Raw genomic sequence first — 14708 nt, forward strand, 5'->3', positions numbered from 1 at the left:
AGCCTGTGCCAGACGTTGAATACTTTGCACGAATTATCTCACAGTCCTTACCATCGTTATCCCTGCTTTACTGATGAGCAACCGGGCTTAGAGGGGTTTATTGATTTTCCCAAATTCATGCAGAGAAAGGGCGGGGATGCTAGCATTTAACCACGTTAATGTGCTACATCGGCTCCTGGTGTCTTCCTAAACCAACCCCCCCCCCTCTTTTCCTGTTCTCCTCACTGACTCTCACACACCCCATGCTCACTCACACACCTTAATCCTCTACTTACCTAAATCCAGCTCAGGCCTCAACTCCTTCCAGAAACTTCGGTCACCCCTGGAGCTTTCATGGACCTTCTTTCCTTACCACCTCCTACTGATGTATAGGCGGGACCACAGATCTGATCATGTGATTCTACACCTTTCTCTACTGACTTCGTTCCTATGCTCACATATTTCCTGGCTTTGGAGCCTGGGCTGAGCCTGAACCCCAGCTTTGCCTCTTCACAAGTTATATAGCCCTGGGCAAGCTACTCAACCTCTAAGTCTATTTCCTTAACTGTCAGTTGGCGATAAAGGGTTATTGTCAGGATTATACAAGAGCGTGCCAGGCACTTAAAAGGCACTCAATGAACGATATCTATCAGTAGTGCCACTGTTATTCCCATTCATAGTCCCATGACGGGCATCACCATGTCCAACGCTCCATGAATATTCTTTCACTTGATTCTGGATCATTTCAATGGCTATATACGACATTTCGGTATTCACTACAGACCTTCCTCAACTTACAATGGGGTCACATCCCAGTCAACCCATTGTCAGTTGAAAATACCATAAATTGAAAATGTGTTCAATCCACCTAACCTACCAAACATCATGAGTTAGCCTAGCCTACCTTAAACAGAACACTTCCATTAGCCTGGACAAAAGCACCTAACACAAAGCCTATTGTAGAATAAAGTGCTGGATATCTCATGTCATCGATTGACTATCGTACTGAAAGCGAAAAACATTCTGGTCATCTGGGTGCAGAATGGTCGTATGTATGTTGGCTGTTTACCCCCGAGATGGTGTGGCTGTCATAGCCCAGTATCGCAAGAAAAGATACAGGGTATTGTTAGGCAGGGAAAAGATCAAAATTTGAAGTACGGTTTCTACTAAATATGTATCACTATGTACCATCATAAAGTCCAAAAATCATAAATCGAACCCTCGTCTGTTGGGGACTGTTGACACTTAGAGTCTTAAAATTATGCCATTTATTTCACCACATTTCAAGCCAGCGTACGGGGTGAGGGATCCTGTCACGATGCGCTGCAGACAGGGCAGCTCCAAACCAGGGTCAGGAATTCCAGCAGGAAGTCAGGCAACCACAGCACAGAGGAAGACACGCTCAGCCTCGCCTTGGGAAGACGAGCCACCTTATCCTCCCAACATGGGGATATGGGACTCGCCCTGCTGACAGCTCGGCTGGTCCCAGCAGGATCAGGGCCCTGCCCAAAACTCTGCCCTCTCGCCCCGCGGGCCCCGGCCCAAGTCTGCTGCATGAGAACAAGTGTGGAAAGAGGTAGGGAAGCAGGTCCAGAGTTGGAGGCTTGGCCGCACTGGACTTCAATGACCCATCTCCTCCTCTGAGTCCTCCCGTGTCCTCCTGCTTTCCCTTCCGTCACTTGGAAGGCCAGTGTCCAGGGCCCCTTGACAGCTCATGGCCTCCCCATCAAGTCTCCCCAGTTTCCTCCTCTTCTCCTCCCACAGCTTCATCAGACTCAGCTCCCACCGGCTGCCCCGAGACTATGACAATCCCCAGTGAGTATTAATGCCTGATGGCTTATTAAACACTCAGGAGGTAGGGCACAGCCTTACCCCCTGATCCCCACAAGTGACCAATGGGGAAAAGAGGTGAAGAGATGAATGTTTTTGTTGGCAGGGCAGAGGGGTTGGTATTTTGGTGGTAGGTATTGAAAGCAAACACCTTACCTTTGATTCTATTTGATTCTCTTTTCTTCCTTTCTTCCTTCCTTTCTCTTCTTTCTTTCTTCCTTCCTTTCTTTCCTTCTTCCTTACTTTCTTTCCTTCTTTCTTTCCTTCTGCCTTTCTTTCTTCCTTTTCTCTCTTTCTTTCTTCCTTCTTTCTTTCCTTTCTTTCTTTTTTCATTCTTTCATTTATACTTACGTACGTACATACATACACACCCATAGTCTGACAAAATGCAACGAGGGACTTCTGCACGGGGCAAACATGGAGATGGAGATTTATTTTAGGACCAAAGTCTCTAGAAGTGAAGAGCTGGGGCAGGTAGCAGAGGGGCTACAAGGAGCATATTCAGGACACGTGGACCCTTGGGGGCAAGTCCCAGGTTCAGCTTGGCCTGGGCATCCGTTCGTGATCCCCATCCAGCGGTGACCCCAGCAGGTCTGGCTGCCGGGAGAGGGACAGTGCAGGAAGAGGAAAACACGAGGACCACACTTCCCAAGGCTCTGCAGGGCAAGGCCACCCAGAGGGAAGGGAGAGGAGACCCTGGAGAGGTGGCCTGGGGCCCTGTCTTCTCCCAAGCAGGGGACAGGGTGGGAGACACCTTAGTCCCCCGCCGCACCCTGACCCGAGTGTTGGAGCTGCTCTAGGAGGGGAGCTAACTGAATGATGGATCTGCCTCCATCCAAGTGTCACCTGCTGTGGGGACAATAGGGCAGCTTCTTAAGCTCTGCAAATTGCCTCTCAGACCTGGGCCCTAGCAGTTTCCTTTCTTCTTCTTTTTAATGGGGCTTTAAGGCCAAAAATACACTCTCTCTCTCACATGCACGTACACAAAGGGAGGGTGGCAGGAGCAGCTGAACCCCACTTTGTGGCTCAGGCTTTAAAAATGCACAGGCGGTGCTTGGGGAAGTGTCACAGCTTGGCTGAGAGCACGGTGGCACTGGCAGGCAGGGGGACGCAGAGAACGGGAACCGAATTTAGGACTGACTGGAAGGTCGACAGGAAAGGAAAGCCAACGCATGGCATCTATGCATAGAAACGGGAAGCGCTGCCGAGCATCTTCACGGCAGCCACGGTCGCCTCTGGGCGTGAAGCCCTGGCCCGCGGTCAAAGACCTGCCCGCCGGACACACGCACGCCAGGCGCCTTCCTTCTCCCAACCTTGGCTTCTGCTGATGCCGACATTCGGAGATGCTCTGCTACCCTCTGTCCCCGCCACGGCACCACCAACCACACACACAAGACCTGTCCAGTCTCCCAGGCTGGCTTTGGTCTCCATCCACATTCAGACACCTTTCTGTCTGACCATCCTATCACCTAACTATCTCCCACGCCCCAGAACTTTCAACGATTTGACCCAAGTCTGATTAAGCCTTTGTTCTTAAAAGGCCCTCCTATTGTCTCCTAGAGGTGTGAGCAGATCGACGTGATCTCCAAGCACAGGCTCAGTGACATCCGCCTCTCCTGTCTTCTCCCGGCCGCGGTGGCCGTCACGTGATTAGGGACAGCATGGAAGCACACAAACGCAAGGGTGGGCTCAATTTTCACGGTCCACCAAGCATTTGCATAACTGGGGACCGTCCAGGCCCAGCAAACACCCATATGCCCCTCTTCCGTTCCTCTCGTGAGCAAATGAACTTTTCCGTGCATTTTTTTCTTTTTTTTCCTGCCCAAAGCTGTTTTGCCAAGGGGGCCCTTCTTTTCCAGTTTGGTTACATTGAAACCTCTTTGCCGGCTGCCTAATCACATCCAGTGGTCCAGTGTTGTCATGTTATATCAAAAGACTGCGAGTGCTTTATACTGCAAAAACCACAGCACATGGGGGATTAGACCAGAAGAATTTAACTTACTTAACTGTGAGATAAAGTCTGGTGAGGGAGATTACAGCTGTTTACCCGAGAAGTAAATATCTCTGAGCTCTGACTAGGCTGGAGGAGGGGAGGGTTGGTCTGGTAATTTCATCATCTTGCAGGAAGAAAAAGGAGAGAAGAAAAGGGAGAATGAAAGATGAGAGGTGATAATCTCTGAAGTCGAGATCACTCTTGTGTTACAGCACATGCCAGAAATGAAAGATAACCGCGCTCGCAATCGCGCTGAGAGATGGCCGGCTCAGACACGGGGGCCGCCCGCCTGCTGCTTCAGAGACGGGCAGCGTCAGGGGGCAGACTAAGGGGGACCCAGAGATAACTGCTCCAGGCGGAAGAAAATGGGTGAGGGGGGAGGCTCCAGGAAGAGAGATGGGCAACGCAGAAAGGCTGTCCTGTCTCCTCTCTTCCAGAACAAATATATCCTTAGACTCCAATCATTTTACACCCAGAGCAAGATTCTAAACCATCGACGGAGGGATTCTCAACTGTGGGCAAAACGGCAGGAGGGAACGAGGAGCATCTCACCCAGAAAGGGGACGGCGGAAGACAGGAATGTGCAGTTTGCAAAACATGCTTTATGATCTACTTCAAAATTTTTTTAATAATAATCATTGCTTTTGTAAGGTAAGTTGCAGCAAGTAACGCTCAAAAAAATGATGTCATGGGAAAAGCGTGGGCTTCTGACATCATGTATTTGGTGGTTCCTCCACTTACTAGCTGGATGGCTTAGGAAATGACTTCACCTCTCTGAGCCTCTATGTCCCCATCTGTAAAATGGGGTCTCGCCTGACCTGACTACCTAACACAGCTGTTGTGAGAACAAATGCCATCATGTAACTAAATGCTCGGTATTTGGAAGACACCCAGTTATTGTTTGTTTCTCCACCATCATTTCTGGGTCCTTAAAATTATAGAACATCAAAGAGATATGTGTCCTGGGTCATCTAGTGTTCACCCCATGCAAACTGAGGGTCACTTCATCCCCATCACCGTGCCTCATGGAGAACAGTGACGGCCAAGAGCCTGCTGCCAGGCCCTGAGCCAGGTGACTCGGGGGGAGCCCTGACTCTTCCCCTGACTGTGTACATATGGTTCGGGCAACTCACTTCCAGCCTCTGGAAGCCTTCATTTCACCCGGTCAAGAAAAAAAGAATGTTAGGCCATATTAATCCTAGTACTTCTTAAAATTCTTTCAGCAAATGGTTTTGGCACTGGCAGCCTGGACTGGTTCCCAAAGGGAGTAAGGAGAGCATCAGGGAACTCAGAACGGGGGGTTCTGAAGAACAACAGAGGACGCTGGGGATGTTCAACCAGGAAAGGAAAAGCTGGGGGTGGGGCCACGACAGGCCGACGGCCCCTTCGCATCCAATCACATTAGTAACAATGACTTAACTTCCACTGGATCACTCAGGATGTCCGCCCCTCTGTAATTAACCCCCAGTGTTTCTAGAATCCCTAGGGGTGCCTCATGCATGCCCAAGACACACACAGTCAGTTTCCTTGTCACCCACCACGTGGTTCCCCTTGGCCCACTCCAAGCCCTCTGCCAGGACACTGACCCCGCCGTCTCTTGCTGGGCACTGCTGTCCCTGCCACCGCGGAGGTGCTGGAGGCCCCCGAGCCAAGCGTGTGCGGGGTTCCGCCACGTGGTGGAGGAGAGAGCCGTTCTCCCCCATCATGGGTTTTACTCTCAAAACCAGTCCCAAAGCTAGTTCCCAGGTGACCACCACGTATTAGTTTAAAGCAGCTCTTTCCATCTCTATATGCTCTCCATAAGTAGCTGAAAGAAGTCCTGTGGGAGCTGAGTTGCACCCAGAGTCGGTTGTGAGCAGCACGCCAGGCCATGCTCAGAATTCCTCCTGCCCTGCTGCAATCAAAGCTTGGTTACCAGGCCACTGTTTGTGCTCAGTTCCTTCTTCCTCCAAAATGAGCTCCTTCCCAGGAGGTTCCACAGTCTCTCTTGCAAATAGACTTTGAACAGATCCACCCCGCAGTTCACCAGGCCTGCTCAGACATGCCTGACCAGCCTGGGCTCAGGCTGCAACTCCCTGCAGGCTCCCCGAGGGCCAGCCTGCCACGTGGGAGAGGCACTGTGCTGGTGCCTCCCAGCCACAGGAAGACCAGCAGGTGGAAGCTGCAAGGAGACAGAATTGTTTTCCTTGTATGTTGAGCCCAAAATTGAATGCATGTGCCTGTAGGTGGAATGAAATGTCTCAGGCGGCCATGAGTGTCCTGTATCATGAACTGTTTAAGTCAGATGGTACCCTAAAAGGGATTTCATTTAAAGATTCCCCAAGTGCCAGACATCGCCCTGGAAATCTGTGCATCTATCATCTTTCATGGCGCAGTGCTTACTGGGAAACACCTCCTGAATTGCCCCAGAAGAAAGGTCCTGGGCTTAGCAACTGGCTTCATTGCCCAGGGAGAAAAACCACGCTGGATTCCTCTGCAGAATCTAGTTTTCACGAATCAGACCCTCACGTTTGCAGATGGAAGTGCGTTGTACAGTAGCCAGGACCTTCTGCAACTTGCAAGGATATTGCTAAGTGATTGAGCCCAAGGAAGAGCCCCTGGGTATCATCACACTTTGGGGGATCAAGTTTTCCCAGGAGAAGAGATAACCCGGGGAGTACATTAGCACCCCACAAATGTACTAGGAGGGGCACGCAGCAGAGCACATTCATATGTTCAGGTTAAGGTAGTGAAAATGAACTCTGAGTAGGAGTCAGATGACTGGAGAATGAGCCATAGCTGCTGCCCATGCAAACTGGGACTTCAGGCAAGTCATTGAAACTCTGAGCCTCCATTTGCTCAACTGTAAAGTGGGCTAATAACAGGCACATCATAAGGCTGATGTGAGGAATTAAAATAATTATGTAGAGTACATGGTGAGCTGCAACAGGCATTCCAGAGCTGAGCTCTCCTTCGTGTCTTATTCGGCTCTCTATGTAACAGGGAAGAACAAATCGGACTCCATATTGGATGTTTCTTTTACTTTAACCTTTGTGTTCTACTGCTTTTGCTACAAGAATGTTGCCTATTGCCTGAAATATACAGGATAGCTCATTCTCAAGGCTCTGACCTTTAAAGGTATAACACTTCCATTCATAGAGAGATAAAAAGTTGCAGAACAGAGAATAACATTTGTCTCGTTGGAGGTTTTACAGAAACATCAGTTACCTGACCTATGTGGACAGCTGCAAGAACAAAGGATTCTGACGCTAAGAAGTTTGTGACAACCAACCACTCCCCACCCCTTTAAGCATAAAAGAAGCCTGAATTCTATCTCTGGTAAGATGGCTCTTTGGGACACTAGTCCATCATCTTGGTCTGCTGGCTTTCCAAATAAAGTCAGCATTCCTTGCCCTAACGACTCATCTCTCAATTTATTGGCCTGTCATGCAGCGAGCAGTATGAGCTTAGACTCGGTAACATCTACCCCCAGTGCCTGCATCCCCACCTGATAACGCCACACCAGGGTTCGACAAATGTCCATCACATGAACTGATGTTTCTCCAGAGAAGAAACATCTCCAGAAGGCAATCAACAGGTAAAAGTTCTAGGAAAGCTAAATCTGCCTTTAACTTAGGCAAGATCCACAGTGCAGGCAGAGAGGGCTACCAGGCCGATTCAGAGGCAGGGACCCCCGCTGTGTGGAGGCGTCCAATTCCAGGAGCCTTGGTGGCTGGTAGAGAATTCATGCTCTAGAAAAGTTCATGCTCTAGAATTCATGCTCTAGAATGAAGTCTCCCCACAGAATGTGGGAAGTAGAGAGTGGCAGAGCCACACCAAGGGGCAGATACTTCCCTGAACACCCACCTCGCTCAGCAGCCCTGGAACCAGCCCTACACACAGCATCTCAGCACGCACGGTTCAAGCTCAGCGCCACATCCCCAATCACCGTGTGCGTGCACATCTGGGGCACTCACACATGACAGCAAACGTGAAAGCCGCTCACGCCAAGGGTTTATGGAAAACCGTACGCTCTCCCTAGACCTCCCGATCCTGTACACTACCGTGTGGTGACACTTCACTCGCGGATGGGCACCAGACAAGCACCAATTCACTCATTCATTCGACAAGCATTGCCGGAGCCCCTAATCTGTAACAGGCACTGTCACAGGGTGGGGAGGTGGGAGTGGTGGCTGAGGAGGGGACGACAGCTAGGGTAGGACACAGCATCCACCAAAATTTGCCCTGCCTCAGGGAGTATTCACTTCTATCCAGGAGACAGACGTTCCGTAATAGCCAAACAAATAAATGCGTAAGTGCAAACTGCGATCTTCGCTGTGAAGGAAAAGTTAAGGGCCTCTAAGGGGCCACTGTCTGAAAAGGCTTCTCTGAGGAAGCGACATGGGACTCAGCCTTCAGGCTGAAGAGTAGAGTCAAGCTCTTAAGAACAGTAGGAACAGCGTTTAGGAGGCAGGAACGTGACTGAGAGAGTCCAAGAGTTGCCATAAGGGTGAGTGGAAAAAACAGTGATGGAGTGGGCCAGAGGTCCATGTAACAGATTTTGTCTATCTTATCCTAAGTGCAGGGAATCATCAGGAAAGGATCTTCAGCGAAGACTGGTAAGGTCAGATTTGGGGCTTTAAAAAGATCATCCCCAGAGAAGGAAGCAGAAAGGACTCAAGAGAGGAGCAGTTAAAAAGCTATTTCGGGGGTCAGGCGGGAAGGGGGTACAGTGGTGATCTGCACAAAAGTGGGGTGGCAGCACAGAGGGACTAGCCAATGTTGATTCTGTTTGAGCTGCCACCTCCAGGAAAGGGTCAAAGAGCAAGAGGAAAACAACCCTGTGAGCTCAAGGAAAATTATGAGAACACATTTAAAGCAATCCTAAAGTCTTAGAGTCTGAAGACATGTAATTAGAGTGCAAAGATAGATCTTCAGCCCAGATCATTCACAGAGCCTCCGGCTACTACTTCAAGAAAAAAGAATAGAAGGAAACACACCAGTATGTTAACAGCAGTTATCTCGGAGTACCCCTGCTTTTTCCTCCCATCGTTGTGGGTTTCTGTTTTCCAAGTTTTCTATGACCATGTATGTGTTTCTCCTGGAATTAGGGGGAAAATCCATAGATTAATTGAAAAAATAATAATGTCTTCTTCTCAATTCCTGGGTGTGTCTCCGGAAAAGAATTAAGGGTGTCTGCTGGGATTTCATCTTCCCAGCGGGATGGTTATCCTTCCTACAGAATAAAGAGGGAGAGGCATTCAGAAATGACTACGAAATTCTCACTGCCAGAAAGTCCCAGATCCTTAGGACAAACACACACACACAAGTGATTGCTTCCTTCAACTGCCCCAGTAAAACGTACAGCTCCCTTCCACAGCTGACCCTGTACCATCACCTGCTGGCCGCACCCACCCAGAGGGGCTCCCCTCGAAGCTGACAACTCCCCGAACTACTGCCAACTGGACCAGAGATGGAAGTGGGACTCAAGATATGCCAAATGGATTTTCTCTCTCAGGAATTTGGAACTGAGGCAACGAGACTCAGTGAAGAAAGATGATGGTGCTTGGACAAAAATATGGTCCTCTAGCAACAGGGCAAAGTTGATACAAGTGTTCCTGTAGCATCAGGGCACAGCGGATACAAGTCAAAGCCATGAAGAAGTAAAAACTGAGACACTCCCGGAGGAAACCCCTAAGAGGGGCAGGAACAGAAACAGAGGCACATCAGAGACTGCATGGCTCCTTGGAAGGTAGAAGAAGGAAGCCACACCCATCTGCTGCCCACCTCATTCCCCAGATGGCCTGTCTCCTCTTAGCTGTCTGAAAGATGGACTGTGGTGTTCCTTCAATAGATCCTGTTTACTTGCATTTGTCTGAGGGGTTTCTCTTCCATGTAAAACCAAAGAGCTCCAACTAACAGACTCTCCTCCTATTCAGCCAGCAGCCCAATTTCTCATTGTTTATGAGCAGATTATCCATCCTGCTGATTATCAAGCCTCTGCCCAGGCCTAAGTCACTGTGATCTGGGGTAGGCCATGGGCTAGGGTCTCTCCCCTCCAACCAGGCCCCACCACCCAACCAGCTCAGGCCAGGCTCCTACTCCAAGCCGGGTCAGCATCTCCACTCTCCAAAACTCAACAAACCAAGAGAGGGCTGCAGCTCCCCTCAAAGGCCATCCTGCACATCCACCAAGAAGAAGTCAGTGCCCTGTGGTCTCAAGAACTTCCTCAAGGCAGAGGCTTTGCCCCTTGGGGAGAAGCCCCTCCCCTCCATAGGAGGGCCAAGGGCCCAGCAGCCGCGCCTTAAGCCAGAGGAGGGAGGGAGTTTGACAGCTCCAAGGTAAAGCCTCTTTTTATTAAGACAACACAGCAAACTTTTTTTAACCGCAACTGACACCACTCTAATAAATCACCGTCATGTCTTGTGGGATAGAAAAAGCCAAAACGCTGTCACATTTGATTTTGCTGGCTACTCTCGCCTAGAGAACAAACCATGTGTTTTTAATCAACAACACTTTGTTTTGCATTTCTCAGACCCCAATACTCTTTAAATAGCTACTTTGACCAGAGGGCTATTTTAAACCCAGGGCCAGCTTCTTTGCAGAGGACATTAAGAAACAGAACACCGCGTTACCAGTTCCCCAGGCTTATCCAAGCACTTTCTCTGCTGGGATGATTATGTATTAGGAAGTTCTCTCTGTCTGTTTCAGAGGGGGCTTTCCTTGTCCCTCTTTGGGAATTGGATTACATGTCTTCCCAGAAAGTTGGAGGGGTTTTTTTTTTTTTTGGTTTCTCTAACAGGCAGCGCAACTGGGTTATGGGAAAACGGCAAATTCCCAGCCAAAGGAAACAGAGAAAGTCACATCTGGGACGAGGATTCCAGAGGAGTGAAAGAGGAGGTGGCAGAGGTGGGGGACTGTTTGAGGTGAGAGGAGCAAAGAAATAAGATTTCTGGAATGGCACGTGTCAATTTCTGATGCAAAGAGGCCCCGGGCTTCTTGAAGGCTGATGGGCTCGGAGGAACCAACTGAAGCCTGCAAGGGATTCATCCTTTGGATCTTGGGGAACGGGTAGCACCTCGAGGCAAGAATAAGCTGTGTGCAGGAACCTTGCACTAAAAGGGGCTGCTTCCCTGACTGCCCAGTCAACACACCAGGATCTCAGCAGTGATTGGCAGCTGGGCTCATTGTGTCCTGACGTAGGTCTGCAACAACACCTGGCTTTGGAAAGACGATAGAAGGGGGCTGCGAGAGACCTTAACCTTCAACTAGAGAAACACTCTACACTGTTTGTGGAACAGTTAACTGAAGCCCAGTGGAACAATTTAACCAAAAATACAGACACGGCTTCTGTGTGGTTCCGGTGTCAACCACTATCCCTCAGCTGTCTGGTAAAATTCTTTTCTTTGAGCGACTAGTGAAATCTTCCAACACGGGTCAGCTCAGGGCTTTCTTCTCCCCTGGAGGTCCTAATTGTTCATCCTCTGCTGGTCCGATGATGCATGCCATCCGGGGGGGCCCCGTGCTGATGTGCCCGGACCCAGGCCCTTGCACATCACACTCATCCCTCCCTGGGTCTGAGCCGATGGTCTAACTACAAAGAACTCGCTCTCAGTTGTTCTAAGTTCACTCTTTCGTGGAGAGCCTTCATCAACTATACACTCTGGTATTCCTTTTTCTATGTATTATTTCATAAACTCACGGAATGTGTAAACATGATATTAACCCATGGAAAACCTACTCTGTCGATATCCTCTGCAAAACCGCCTGCCCCCACACTCCCCAAACACCTGCAGCTGTGTTGGGGAAGGCAGTAGTTTATAAACACACCTGTCATTGGGAGGGGTGTGGTCTTCCAGGCTGAATGCCGCCTGGAAGACCCTCTCCCGTAACTCAGAAGCCTTCATTCCATGGGCAATTCTGTCTCCTTCTCAGAGATGAGCCAGAATGAACAGCTATTGACTTGCAGCCTCACTGGGATTTGCTGTTACCGTGGTCACCTCTGGGGATTTCACTTGGCCCTGTAGGAGTCTTGGGGCTGACTACTTACAAGTCCAGGCTAGGGATTACTTTCCAGTTAAGTATTCCAAAGAGGTATTTAACTCATGGCCTGGAACCTTAATGATCTATGGCAAACATTCTCATTCATTTGGATGTCTTCACAGAATAAACCAAGAAACCTGAAAAGATAGTCAAATATTGGAAAACATCTTCTGGTTGCTACTTATGTGGGGATTCAAGACCAGATTCAGAAGGAAGGGTGTGTGTGTGTGGTGTGTGTGTGTGTGTGTGTGGTGGGGAGAACTGAAGATTCCACGGTTGGTACCTGACAGGAACACCCTCAAGCAAGCCTCCAGAGTTGCCTCACAGATTTCTTCCTATGTTCACCTCCACCTGCTTCCCACATCTGCCACCCCTGGCCATGGCCAGGTGCACAGCTGTCAGGATTAGGAAGGGATAGAGCCTTGCTACCCAAAGTGTGATCCATGCACGGCATTGGCACGCTTATTAGCGATGCCCAAGTTCCCCTGCCCCGCATGGATGGACTCCGAATCTACGTTTTAATAAGATCCCCCAGGAGATCTGTATGAACAGTAAATCTGAGAAGCACTGGTATTTCTTAAGCCTGGCTACACATTAGAACCACCTGGATTTTGATACTAAGGTTTAACTGTAGACCAATTAAATCAGAATTTCTAGAGGTGGGGTCCAGGCTTTGGAATTGTAACCATCCCATGTAAGTTCAATGTACAGCCTGGGTAGAGACTACTGGTCCACAGACGCCAGAGCCACCATTTGAGCCACACCTCAGCTCCAAGCACCATGCAGCCGGCCTGTCCATGGTAGTGATACCACACGTCTGAGGACCAGAGACGAGCGGGGAAGAACAGCCGTGAAGTTCCAGGAAGCGCAGGCCCAAGGAATGCATCGTTCCTCTCCCAAACAAGCCAAGCAGGCTGCGGTGGGAGAGCAGATTGGAGAGCGCGGCCACCGCGCAGCAGAGACCCACAGGTCACACTGGCCGTGACCTCCCTGGGAAGGCAGGTGCAGCAGCCCCCAGATCAGGAGTGCCCCCCCCACCCAGAGGGAACCCCCAGCAGCTCCTGTCTCGGAGCACTCAGAGAAGCCAGGCCAGCCTGGTGAAGGATTTCAGCCCGATTTAATGGGACCTTTGCGAACAAAACGTGCTTATTAGTAAATAATAATTACAGGAGAGCCGGTGCCCCAGGGGGAGCAGGTAACATGGGATCCCACTTTCTAATGCCCTCCATGAACAAACCCTGTTTGAAATTAAAACACCCCTGCTGTCAACACGAGTGTTTAAAGGAGTTTCTGTAATAAAAGCGGTAACTCTATGCCAACTGTTCACGGAAGCCTTGCTCATGTACAGGGAGCTCTCACAGATACTAATGCTTTTAAGCCTCAAAACAAGCCTGGGAGGCAAATACTTTTCCTTATCCCATTTTATAGATGAGGAAACAAGCCTCGGATATTAGACAGGGCAGGCCCAAGTTCACTCAGCTAGTCACTGCATCAGGGAGCTGGGCCTTGGGATGCAAGGTGGGTACCCAGTGCCCTGCCCCATGGCTGCCTTCCAAAGTGAACTAATGTCATCTGGTCAAAACTCTAATCCCACCAGAAAACTTGCCCTCCTTCACTTCTGGAATTCCCTTTGCTGCTGGCCACCAGAGCCTCTGGGGCCCTACCTATGTGCTGTGTGCCAGCTGACCTCTAGGGAGACATGTTTGTGGTACCCAGGTGGGCCCCTCTCTGAGACTTAAGGCAGCTATGAGCAGGAGTTTGCCAGCCAACAGGAGAGTGGAGGCAGGTAAAACTCAAAGAGTTTACACATAGGCACACGTGCACACACGCACACACACACACACACACACACAGTTTTTCAATAGTAGTACACATTCAGAGTCATGTTTCTAGTCGCCCCCAAATTCTGGGTGGAAGTCGTGAGCCAAAGAAATCGTGAACACTTCAAATATGGCGACCAAGTCATAAACGTCATCACCAACTTGCAGAAGATTAAGGAATCTGGGAACAAATCAGCCTGGTGTAGACAGTGACTTACGGAGACGTGTCAGAGAGAGTCAGAGAAGCCAACGAACGATTTCAAATCCCGTAAAGTTTCTTAATCGAGTGACACTATTATTTGAAATTGGCAGAACACCAATGGATTTAGTCCAAAGACATAATATATGCCTTTTTTTTTTCGGGTTTTCTTTTTTAAGGGCATTAGGGTTTTAGTTCTTTTTCCTTTCTTCTTGAGAGGTTTTTTTTTTTTTTTGGCAATATATTGCTTTCTTTTCTCAAATCCGTTTCCATCCGACATACAGAAAATGGAGACATTCCAGGGAGCCCTACACCTCCCTTCTCCTTGCACCCCTAGAAGAGCAGGCTCCTTGGTTAAACTGGCCGGCTCTGCGAGCCACAAGCAAGAGCACACAATTTCCTGCAAATGGTTCAGCTATTTCCTTGCAGGGAGAGAGGGTGTAAGAGCCCTCACCACAAAATCACCCCCAAGATTATGGGGGACCTTCCCCTTCAAAGGTCTCCTCCATCCGCCCCCCTCTCAGGGGCTCCACTCTCAAGGCTGCACAGCCCCAGGCGTCCCTCTGTATTTCCTCCCAGCCTCCCCGGGCCTCAGCCCCACTCCCAGGGCGGCCCTCCCTTCCCGGGGAGGCCCCAGAGAGGCCGTCCAAGGCCCTGGGAGACTCTGGTTCCTGCAGCTCCCCTCCCACGGGCCCAGAGAAACCCCGGAGATCAAAGGCTCAGCAGCAGACCAGGTGTCCAGCCTCGTTCACAGGCCACGATTAATCAAACTCCTGACTCACAAGGAGATCAAACCCGGCCCCCTGCCAGCTGTTGGTTAAAGCTGGCCTTCAAGTTGCCCTCATTAAATTTCCTCTCCCTCTCT

The sequence above is a fragment of the Delphinapterus leucas genome, chromosome 21 (genome assembly GCF_059928025.1).
Source record: "Delphinapterus leucas isolate spDelLeu-1000000601 "Yukka" chromosome 21, BTC_Dleu_Yukka2, whole genome shotgun sequence".
In the NCBI taxonomy this organism is placed as follows: Eukaryota; Metazoa; Chordata; class Mammalia; order Artiodactyla; family Monodontidae; genus Delphinapterus; species Delphinapterus leucas.